Raw genomic sequence first — 11,110 nt, 5'->3', positions numbered from 1 at the left:
GTGGGGAGGAACCGTCCACCCAACGCCGGCGCGAGCCGGGGCCGGTGGGGGCCCTACCAAGGCGGGTCATGAGTGCCAGTCGGTCAGTTCGGGAGAAGGGGAGGGTACTCGGAGGCCCGCCGGGAGCAGACGGGGGTCCGGAAGCTGAGGGGGGTGAAGGACGGCGGCCGGGAGCAGACGGCCGTCCCCGGGAGGGGGTGTTCGTTCACGTGCGGACGCCGGGAGCAGGCGGCCGTCACGCGATTCTGCCAACCGTTCCTACCGGCCTGTGTTTAAGGAGGCGGCCGGTCCTCCGTCCTTGGATGGATAAGATTCGCAGATTTTCGCCCGGCCTGTGTTTAAGGAGGCGGCCGGTTCCCTCCTTCCTTCCTTTCTTGGATGTATAACATTCGCAGATTTTCGCCCGGCCGGTGGTTTAAGGAGGCGGCCGGTCCTCCCTCCTTGGATGTATAACATTCGCAGATTTTCGCCCGGCCTATGTTTAGTGAGGCGACCGGTCCTCCCTCCTTGGATGTATAACATTCGCATATTTTCGCCCGGCCGGTGGTTTAAGGAGGCGGCCGGTCCTCCCTCCTTGGATGTATAACATTCGCAGATTTTCGCCCGGCCTATGTTTAGTGAGGCGACCGGTCCTCCGTGGAGAGCGACCCGCAAGTGGGGAGGAACCGTCCACCCAACGCCGGCGCGAGCCGGGGCCGGTGGGGGCCCTACCAAGGCGGGTCTCATTGCCTGTCGGTCAGTTCGGGAGAAGGTGGGGGTACTCGGAGGCCCGCCGGGAGCAGACGGGGGTCCGGAAGGTGAGGGGGTGAAGGACGGCGGTCGGGAGCAGACGGCCGTCCCCGGGAGGGGGTGTTCGTTCACGTGCGGACGCCGGGAGCAGGCGGCCGTCACGCAATTCTGCCAACCGTTCCCACCGGCCTGTGTTTAAGGAGGCGGCCGGTCCTCCACGAGAAGAATTCTGCCAAACGTTCCACCGGCCTGTGTTTAAGGAGGCGGCCGGTCCTCCCCGTCGTTCCGCCGGCTTGTGTTTAAGGAGGCGGCCGGTCCTCCACGAGAAGAATTCTGCCAAACGTTCCACCGGCCTGTGTTTAAGGAGGCGGCCGGTCCTCCCCGTCGTTCCGCCGGCTTGTGTTTAAGGAGGCGGCCGGTCCTCCACTATTCCTTCCTTGGATGGAAAGCATGTAGCACTTTGAAAATTTTCGAGCACTGTGACACTTTGAAAATTTTCGAGAGTTTTTGTACTTAGAAAATTTTTCGCTCTTGCACTTCCAGAGTGCTTTGCGGTAGCTCCTAGGTTCGCTGTCCGAGCATGTGAACACTTTTTGGGGGGGAACACATCGCTAGAGACACCAGCCGCCTGGTTCTCGGGGCCAAAACTTGTGTTCCCCACACTCGTTCTGACTATATTTTGCGATTTGGGGGTAAAGGTAATGAGTACAGTGACTAGGGGGACCAACTCATCGTACTCTGGCGCACCAACAGACCAAAGCTGGTACTGCACTTACCCCTGGTACCCCAACGCCTGGTACCTGACGGGCGAGAGGCTGATTTTTCGCTATTTGCGGCCGACCGAGGGAACCAGACAAAGCGGACACTTTACGGCGCAAGAGCCGTTGGCACTTAGAAATTTTTCGACAAAGTTGGCGCGAGCTCCAGAAGGAGAGGCTGATTTTTCGCTATTTGTGGCCGACCGAGGGAACCAGGCAAAGCGGACACTTTACGGCGCAAGAGCCGTTGGCACTTAGAAATTTTTTGACAAAGTTGGCGCGAGCTCCAGAAGGAGAGGCTGATTTTTCGCTATTTGTGGCCGACCGAGGGAACCAGGCAAAGCGGACACTTTACGGCGCAAGAGCCGTTGGCACTTAGAAAATATTCGCCAAAGTTGGCACGAGCTCCAGAAGGAGAGGCTGATTTTTCGCTATTTGTGGCCGACCGAGGGAACCAGACAAAGCGGACACATTACGGCGCAAGAGCCGTTGGCACTTAGAAAATATTCGCCAAAGTTGGCACGAGCTCCAGAAGGAGAGGCTGATTTTTCGCTATTTGTGGCCGACCGAGGGAACCAGACAAAGCGGACACTTTACGGCGCAAGAGCCGTTGGCACTTGCGCGAGCTCCAGAAGGAGAGGCTGATTTTTCGCTATTTGTGGCCGACCGAGGGAACCAGACAAAGCGGACACATTACGGCGCAAGAGCCGTTGGCACTTAGAAAATATTCGCCAAAGTTGGCACGAGCTCCAGAAGGAGAGGCTGATTTTTCGCTATTTGTGGCCGACCGAGGGAACCAGACAAAGCGGACACTTTACGGCGCAAGAGCCGTTGGCACTTGCGCGAGCTCCAGAAGGAGAGGCTGATTTTTCGCTATTTGTGGCCGACCGAGGGAACCAGACAAAGCGGACACTTTACGGCGCAAGAGCCGTTGGCACTTAGAAAATATTCGCCAAAGTTGGCACGAGCTCCAGAAGGAGAGGCTGATTTTTCGCCGTTTGTGGCCGACCGAGGGAACCAGACAAAGCGGACACTTTACGGCGCAAGAGCCGTTGGCACTTAGGCGAGCTCCAGAAGGAGAGGCTGATTTTTCGCTATTTGTGGCCGACCGAGGGAACCAGGCAAAGCGGACACATTACGGCGCAAGAGCCGTTGGCACTTAGAAAATATTCGCCAAAGTTGGCACGAGCTCCAGAAGGAGAGGCTGATTTTTCGCTATTTGTGGCCGACCGAGGGAACCAGGCAAAGCGGACACATTACGGCGCAAGAGCCGTTGGCACTTAGGCGAGCTCCAGAAGGAGAGGCTGATTTTTCGCCGTTTGTGGCCGACCGAGGGAACCAGGCAAAGCGGACACATTACGGCGCAAGAGCCGTTGGCACTTAGGCGAGCTCCAGAAGGAGAGGCTGGTTTTTCGCCGTTTGTGGCCGACCGAGGGAACCAGGCAAAGCGGACACATTACGGCGCAAGAGCCGTTGGCACTTAGGCGAGCTCCAGAAGGAGAGGCTGGTTTTTCGCCGTTTGTGGCCGACCGAGGGAACCAGGCAAAGCGGACACATTACGGCGCAAGAGCCGTTGGCACTTAGGCGAGCTCCAGAAGGAGAGGCTGATTTTTCGCCGTTCGTGGCCGACCGAGGGAACCAGGCAAAGCGGACACATTACGGCGCAAGACCCGTTGGCACTTAGGCGAGCTCCAGAAGGAGAGGCTGGTTTTTCGCTATTTGTGGCCGACCGAGGGAACCAGGCAAAGCGGACACATTACGGCGCAAGAGCCGTTGGCACTTAGGCGAGCTCCAGAAGGAGAGGCTGGTTTTTCGCTATTTGTGGCCGACCGAGGGAACCAGGCAAAGCGGACACATTACGGCGCAAGAGCCGTTGGCACTTAGGCGAGCTCCAGAAGGAGAGGCTGGTTTTTCGCTATTTGTGGCCGACCGAGGGAACCAGGCAAAGCGGACACATTACGGCGCAAGAGCCGTTGGCACTTAGGCGAGCTCCAGAAGGAGAGGCTGGTTTTTCGCTATTTGTGGCCGACCGAGGGAACCAGGCAAAGCGGACACATTACGGCGCAAGAGCCGTTGGCACTTAGAAAATATTCGCCAAAGTTGGCACGAGCTCCAGAAGGAGAGGCTGATTTTTCGCTATTTGTGGCCGACCGAGGGAACCAGGCAAAGCGGACACATTACGGCGCAAGAGCCGTTGGCACTTAGGCGAGCTCCAGAAGGAGAGGCTGATTTTTCGCCGTTTGTGGCCGACCGAGGGAACCAGGCAAAGCGGACACATTACGGCGCAAGAGCCGTTGGCACTTAGAAAATATTCGCCAAAGTTGGCACGAGCTCCAGAAGGAGAGGCTGATTTTTCGCTATTTGTGGCCGACCGAGGGAACCAGGCAAAGCGGACACATTACGGCGCAAGAGCCGTTGGCACTTAGGCGAGCTCCAGAAGGAGAGGCTGATTTTTCGCCGTTTGTGGCCGACCGAGGGAACCAGGCAAAGCGGACACATTACGGCGCAAGAGCCGTTGGCACTTAGGCGAGCTCCAGAAGGAGAGGCTGGTTTTTCGCCGTTTGTGGCCGACCGAGGGAACCAGGCAAAGCGGACACATTACGGCGCAAGAGCCGTTGGCACTTAGGCGAGCTCCAGAAGGAGAGGCTGGTTTTTCGCCGTTTGTGGCCGACCGAGGGAACCAGGCAAAGCGGACACATTACGGCGCAAGAGCCGTTGGCACTTAGGCGAGCTCCAGAAGGAGAGGCTGATTTTTCGCCGTTCGTGGCCGACCGAGGGAACCAGGCAAAGCGGACACATTACGGCGCAAGACCCGTTGGCACTTAGGCGAGCTCCAGAAGGAGAGGCTGGTTTTTCGCTATTTGTGGCCGACCGAGGGAACCAGGCAAAGCGGACACATTACGGCGCAAGAGCCGTTGGCACTTAGGCGAGCTCCAGAAGGAGAGGCTGGTTTTTCGCTATTTGTGGCCGACCGAGGGAACCAGGCAAAGCGGACACATTACGGCGCAAGAGCCGTTGGCACTTAGGCGAGCTCCAGAAGGAGAGGCTGGTTTTTCGCTATTTGTGGCCGACCGAGGGAACCAGGCAAAGCGGACACATTACGGCGCAAGAGCCGTTGGCACTTAGGCGAGCTCCAGAAGGAGAGGCTGGTTTTTCGCTATTTGTGGCCGACCGAGGGAACCAGGCAAAGCGGACACATTACGGCGCAAGAGCCGTTGGCACTTAGAAAATATTCGCCAAAGTTGGCACGAGCTCCAGAAGGAGAGGCTGATTTTTCGCTATTTGTGGCCGACCGAGGGAACCAGGCAAAGCGGACACATTACGGCGCAAGAGCCGTTGGCACTTAGGCGAGCTCCAGAAGGAGAGGCTGATTTTTCGCCGTTTGTGGCCGACCGAGGGAACCAGGCAAAGCGGACACATTACGGCGCAAGAGCCGTTGGCACTTAGGCGAGCTCCAGAAGGAGAGGCTGGTTTTTCGCTATTTGTGGCCGACCGAGGGAACCAGGCAAAGCGGACACATTACGGCGCAAGAGCCGTTGGCACTTAGGCGAGCTCCAGAAGGAGAGGCTGATTTTTCGCCGTTTGTGGCCGACCGAGGGAACCAGGCAAAGCGGACACATTACGGCGCAAGAGCCGTTGGCACTTAGGCGAGCTCCAGAAGGAGAGGCTGGTTTTTCGCTATTTGTGGCCGACCGAGGGAACCAGGCAAAGCGGACACATTACGGCGCAAGAGCCGTTGGCACTTAGGCGAGCTCCAGAAGGAGAGGCTGGTTTTTCGCCGTTTGTGGCCGACCGAGGGAACCAGGCAAAGCGGACACATTACGGCGCAAGAGCCGTTGGCACTTAGGCGAGCTCCAGAAGGAGAGGCTGGTTTTTCGCTATTTGTGGCCGACCGAGGGAACCAGGCAAAGCGGACACATTACGGCGCAAGAGCCGTTGGCACTTAGGCGAGCTCCAGAAGGAGAGGCTGATTTTTCGCCGTTTGTGGCCGACCGAGGGAACCAGGCAAAGCGGACACATTACGGCGCAAGAGCCGTTGGCACTTAGGCGAGCTCCAGAAGGAGAGGCTGGTTTTTCGCTATTTGTGGCCGACCGAGGGAACCAGGCAAAGCGGACACATTACGGCGCAAGAGCCGTTGGCACTTAGGCGAGCTCCAGAAGGAGAGGCTGGTTTTTCGCTATTTGTGGCCGACCGAGGGAACCAGGCAAAGCGGACACATTACGGCGCAAGAGCCGTTGGCACTTAGAAAATATTCGCCAAAGTTGGCACGAGCTCCAGAAGGAGAGGCTGATTTTTCGCTATTTGTGGCCGACCGAGGGAACCAGGCAAAGCGGACACATTACGGCGCAAGAGCCGTTGGCACTTAGGCGAGCTCCAGAAGGAGAGGCTGGTTTTTCGCCGTTTGTGGCCGACCGAGGGAACCAGGCAAAGCGGACACATTACGGCGCAAGAGCCGTTGGCACTTAGGCGAGCTCCAGAAGGAGAGGCTGGTTTTTCGCTATTTGTGGCCGACCGAGGGAACCAGGCAAAGCGGACACTTTACGGCGCAAGAGCCGTTGGCACTTAGAAAATATTCGCCAAAGTTGGCACGAGCTCCAGAATGAGAGGCTGATTTTTCGCCGTTTGTGGCCGACCGAGGGAACCAGGCAAAGCGGACACATTACGGCGCAAGAGCCGTCGGCACTTAGGCGAGCTCCAGAAGGAGAGGCTGATTTTTTCGCTATTTGTGGCCGACCGAGGGAACCAGGCAAAGCGGACACATTACGGCGCAAGAGCCGTTGGCACTTAGAAAATATTCGCCAAAGTTGGCACGAGCTCCAGAATGAGAGGCTGATTTTTCGCCGTTTGTGGCCGACCGAGGGAACCAGACAAAGCGGACACATTACGGCGCAAGAGCCGTTGGCACTTAGGCGAGCTCCAGAAGGAGAGGCTGATTTTTCGCTATTTGTGGCCGACCGAGGGAACCAGGCAAAGCGGACACTTTACGGCGCAAGAGCCGTTGGCACTTAGAAAATATTCGCCAAAGTTGGCACGAGCTCCAGAAGGAGAGGCTGATTTTTCGCCGTTTGTGGCCGACCGAGGGAACCAGACAAAGCGGACACATTACGGCGCAAGAGCCGTTGGCACTTAGGCGAGCTCCAGAAGGAGAGGCTGATTTTTCGCTATTTGTGGCCGACCGAGGGAACCAGGCAAAGCGGACACTTTACGGCGCAAGAGCCGTTGGCACTTAGAAAATATTCGCCAAAGTTGGCACGAGCTCCAGAAGGAGAGGCTGATTTTTCGCCGTTTGTGGCCGACCGAGGGAACCAGACAAAGCGGACACATTACGGCGCAAGAGCCGTTGGCACTTAGGCGAGCTCCAGAAGGAGAGGCTGATTTTTCGCTATTTGTGGCCGACCGAGGGAACCAGGCAAAGCGGACACTTTACGGCGCAAGAGCCGTTGGCACTTAGAAAATATTCGCCAAAGTTGGCACGAGCTCCAGAAGGAGAGGCTGATTTTTCGCCGTTTGTGGCCGACCGAGGGAACCAGACAAAGCGGACACATTACGGCGCAAGAGCCGTTGGCACTTAGGCGAGCTCCAGAAGGAGAGGCTGATTTTTCGCTATTTGTGGCCGACCGAGGGAACCAGGCAAAGCGGACACTTTACGGCGCAAGAGCCGTTGGCACTTAGAAAATATTCTGAAATTCTCACCGACCTCCGTGGTGGAGAGGCCGAATTTTCGACATTCGTGGCCGACCGGGGAACCGTCGCCACTCGGACAACTTGTGCGGCAGCCCTCGGTGATTTTAGGACCGCTTTTTCACCCTCGCTGTCCGACCTGGAGAACCGTCGTAGCTCGGACAGTTCGTGTGCCAGCATCCGCTGGCACTTAGAAAATTTTAAAAAAGAAAAAAATAGTCTTCTGCATATACGTTCTGACTATATTTTGCGATTAGGGGGTAAAGGTAATGAGTACAGTGACTAGGGGGACCAACTCATCGTACTCTGGCGCACCAACACGCCAAGGTTGGTACTGCACTTAGGCTGATTTTTGCGCTATTCGCGGCCGACCGGGGAACCAGCGCGGAGCGGACACATTACGGGAATGAGCCGTTGGCACTTAGAAAATTTTTGAGCTTTTTTCGAACTTCCGTGAGGCTGATTTTGCGCTATTCGCGGCCGACCGGGGAACCAGCGCGGAGCGGACACATTACGGCGAATGAGCCGTTGGCACTTAGAAAATTTTTGAGCTTTTTTCGAACTTCCGTGAGGCTGATTTTGCGCTATTCGCGGCCGACCGGGGAACCAGCGCGGAGCGGACACATTACGGCGAATGAGCCGTTGGCACTTAGAAAATTTTTGAGCTTTTTTCGGACTTCCGTGTGGAGCTTTGGGGCCGTTCCGCCTAACTTTTTATGCCCGATTAGGCTTCCAGGGAGGCGGCTAAGCATTATTGACCAATCATGGAGCTTTTTTGGGACTTCCGTGTGGAGCTTTGGGGCCGTTCCGCCTAACTTTTTATGCCCGATTAGGCTTCCAGGGAGGCGGCTAAGCATTATTGACCAATCATGGAGCTTTTTTGGGACTTCCGTGTGGAGCTTTGGAGCCGTTCCGCCTAACTTTTTATGCCCGATTAGGCTTCCAGGGAGGCGGCTAAGCATTATTGACCAATCATGGAGCTTTTTTGGGACTTCCGTGTGGAGCTTTGGGGCCGTTCCGCCTAGCTTTTTATGCCCGATTAGGCTTCCAGGGAGGCGGCTAAGCATTATTGACCAATCATGGAGCTTTTTTGGGACTTCCGTGTGGAGCTTTGGGGCCGTTCCGCCTAGCTTTTTATGCCCGATTAGGCTTCCAGGGAGGCGGCTAAGCATTATTGACCAATCATGGAGCTTTTTTGGGACTTCCGTGTGGAGCTTTGGGGCCGTTCCGCCTAGCTTTTTATGCCCGATTAGGCTTCCAGGGAGGCGGCTAAGCATTATTGACCAATCATGGAGCTTTTTTGGGACTTCCGTGTGGAGCTTTGGGGCCGTTCCGCCTAGCTTTTTATGCCCGATTAGGCTTCCAGGGAGGCGGCTAAGCATTATTGACCAATCATGGAGCTTTTTTGGGACTTCCGTGTGGAGCTTTGGGGCCGTTCCGCCTAGCTTTTTATGCCCGATTAGGCTTCCAGGGAGGCGGCTAAGCATTATTGACCAATCATGGAGCTTTTTTGGGACTTCCGTGTGGAGCTTTGGGGCCGTTCCGCCTAGCTTTTTATGCCCGATTAGGCTTCCAGGGAGGCGGCTAAGCATTTTTAACAGAAATGGAGCTTTTTGCGGAGCTCCAGCCGGTGCCACCGGCAGGCCGTGCACGCGGACGAGATGACCGAAAGAAGCTCCAGGAGAGCGGATGGACGCTTTTTAAGCACCGAGGCGGAGATCGCGGAGCTTTAATAGACTTCCAGCGGGCCCAAAGCGGCCAGGCAGACGGCGCAGCGCGACCTGGTACCTCGCACGGGACGCATCGCCCCCCCCGCGCACAGTTCCAGGGGGCCGGGATGACGTTTCAAAGCTGCCGCTGCAGCTGCGGCGGGGAGTGGCCTCCCTCCGGTGGACACGACGAGTAAATGACACCGGCCGCTGACGCAAACCCACGCCGGACAGGAGAGCTCAAAAGCCGGGTAACATTTCAAGGAAGACCCCCCCTGCGCAGACCTCCACTAGGCCGGGATGACTGTTCAGCTGTGGCGGGGAGTGGCCTCCCTCCGGTCGGCACGACGAGTAAATGACACCGGCCGCTGACGCAAACCCACGCCGGACAGGAGAGCTCAAAAGCCGGGTAACATTTCAAGGAAGACCCCCCCTGCGCAGACCTCCACTAGGCCGGGATGACTGTTCAGCTGTGGCGGGGAGTGGCCTCCCTCCGGTCGGCACGACGAGTAAATGACACCGGCCGCTGACGCAAACCCACGCCGGACAGGAGAGCTCAAAAGCCGGGTAACATTTCAAGGAAGACCCCCCCTGCGCAGACCTCCACTAGGCCGGGATGACTGTTCAGCTGTGGCGGGGAGTGGCCTCCCTCCGGTCGGCACGACGAGTAAATGACACCGGCCGCTGACGCAAACCCACGCCGGACAGGAGAGCTCAAAAGCCGGGTAACATTTCAAGGAAGACCCCCCCTGCGCAGACCTCCACTAGGCCGGGATGACTGTTCAGCTGCGGCGGGGAGTGGCCTCCCTCCGGTCGGCACGACGAGTAAATGACACCGGCCGCTGACGCAAACCCACGCCGGACAGGAGAGCTCAAAAGCCGGGTAACATTTCAAGGAAGACCCCCCCTGCGCAGACCTCCACTAGGCCGGGATGACTGTTCAGCTGTGGCGGGGAGTGGCCTCCCTCCGGTCGGCACGACGAGTAAATGACACCGGCCGCTGACGCAAACCCACGCCGGACAGGAGAGCTCAAAAGCCGGGTAACATTTCAAGGAAGACCCCCCCTGCGCAGACCTCCACTAGGCCGGGATGACTGTTCAGCTGTGGCGGGGAGTGGCCTCCCTCCGGTCGGCACGACGAGTAAATGACACCGGCCGCTGACGCAAACCCACGCCGGACAGGAGAGCTCAAAAGCCGGGTAACATTTCAAGGAAGACCCCCCCTGCGCAGACCTCCACTAGGCCGGGATGACTGTTCAGCTGTGGCGGGGAGTGGCCTCCCTCCGGTCGGCACGACGAGTAAATGACACCGGCCGCTGACGCAAACCCACGCCGGACAGGAGAGCTCAAAAGCCGGGTAACATTTCAAGGAAGACCCCCCCTGCGCAGACCTCCACTAGGCCGGGATGACTGTTCAGCTGCGGCGGGGAGTGGCCTCCCTCCGGTCGGCACGACGAGTAAAGCTATTTAGGAAAATCTGAGATAAATATCACTTGCATAATAATTTGGAACACGGTCCCGTGTTCCAAATTATTATGCAAAATGTATTTAGACACCAGCAATCGCACTTAGATTTGTTTCTTTTTTCTTTCTTTTAGCTTCCATAATGTTACCGGGCGCTGACGCAAACCCACGCCCGGCAGGAGAGCTCAAAAGCCGGGTAACATTTCAAGGAAGACCCCCCCTGCGCAGACCTCCACTAGGCCGGGATGACTGTTCAGCTGCGGCGGGGAGTGGCCTCCCTCCGGTCGGCACGACGAGTAAATGACACCGGCCGCTGACGCAAACCCACGCCGGACAGGAGAGCTCAAAAGCCGGGTAACATTTCAAGGAAGACCCCCCCTGCGCAGACCTCCACTAGGCCGGGATGACTTTTCAAAGCTGCCTCTGCAGCTGCGGCGGGGAGTTGCCTCCCTCCGGTGGACACGACGAGTAAATACACCAGCACTTGCTCTTAGATTTGTTTCTTTTTTCTTTCTTTTAGCTTCCATAATGTTACCGGGCGCTGACGCAAACCCACGCCCGGCAGGAGAGCTCAAAAGCCGGGTAACATTTCAAGGAAGACCCCCCCTGCGCAGACCTCCACTAGGCCGGGATGACTGTTCAGCTGCGGCGGGGAGTGGCCTCCCTCCGGTCGGCACGACGAGTAAATGACACCGGCCGCTGACGCAAACCCACGCCGGACAGGAGAGCTCAAAAGCCGGGTAACATTTCAAGGAAGACCCCCCCTG

This window comes from Syngnathus typhle, unplaced genomic scaffold, assembly GCF_033458585.1.
Source record: "Syngnathus typhle isolate RoL2023-S1 ecotype Sweden unplaced genomic scaffold, RoL_Styp_1.0 HiC_scaffold_314, whole genome shotgun sequence".
Classification (NCBI taxonomy): Eukaryota; Metazoa; Chordata; class Actinopteri; order Syngnathiformes; family Syngnathidae; genus Syngnathus; species Syngnathus typhle.
This window is presented reverse-complemented; position numbering follows the sequence as displayed.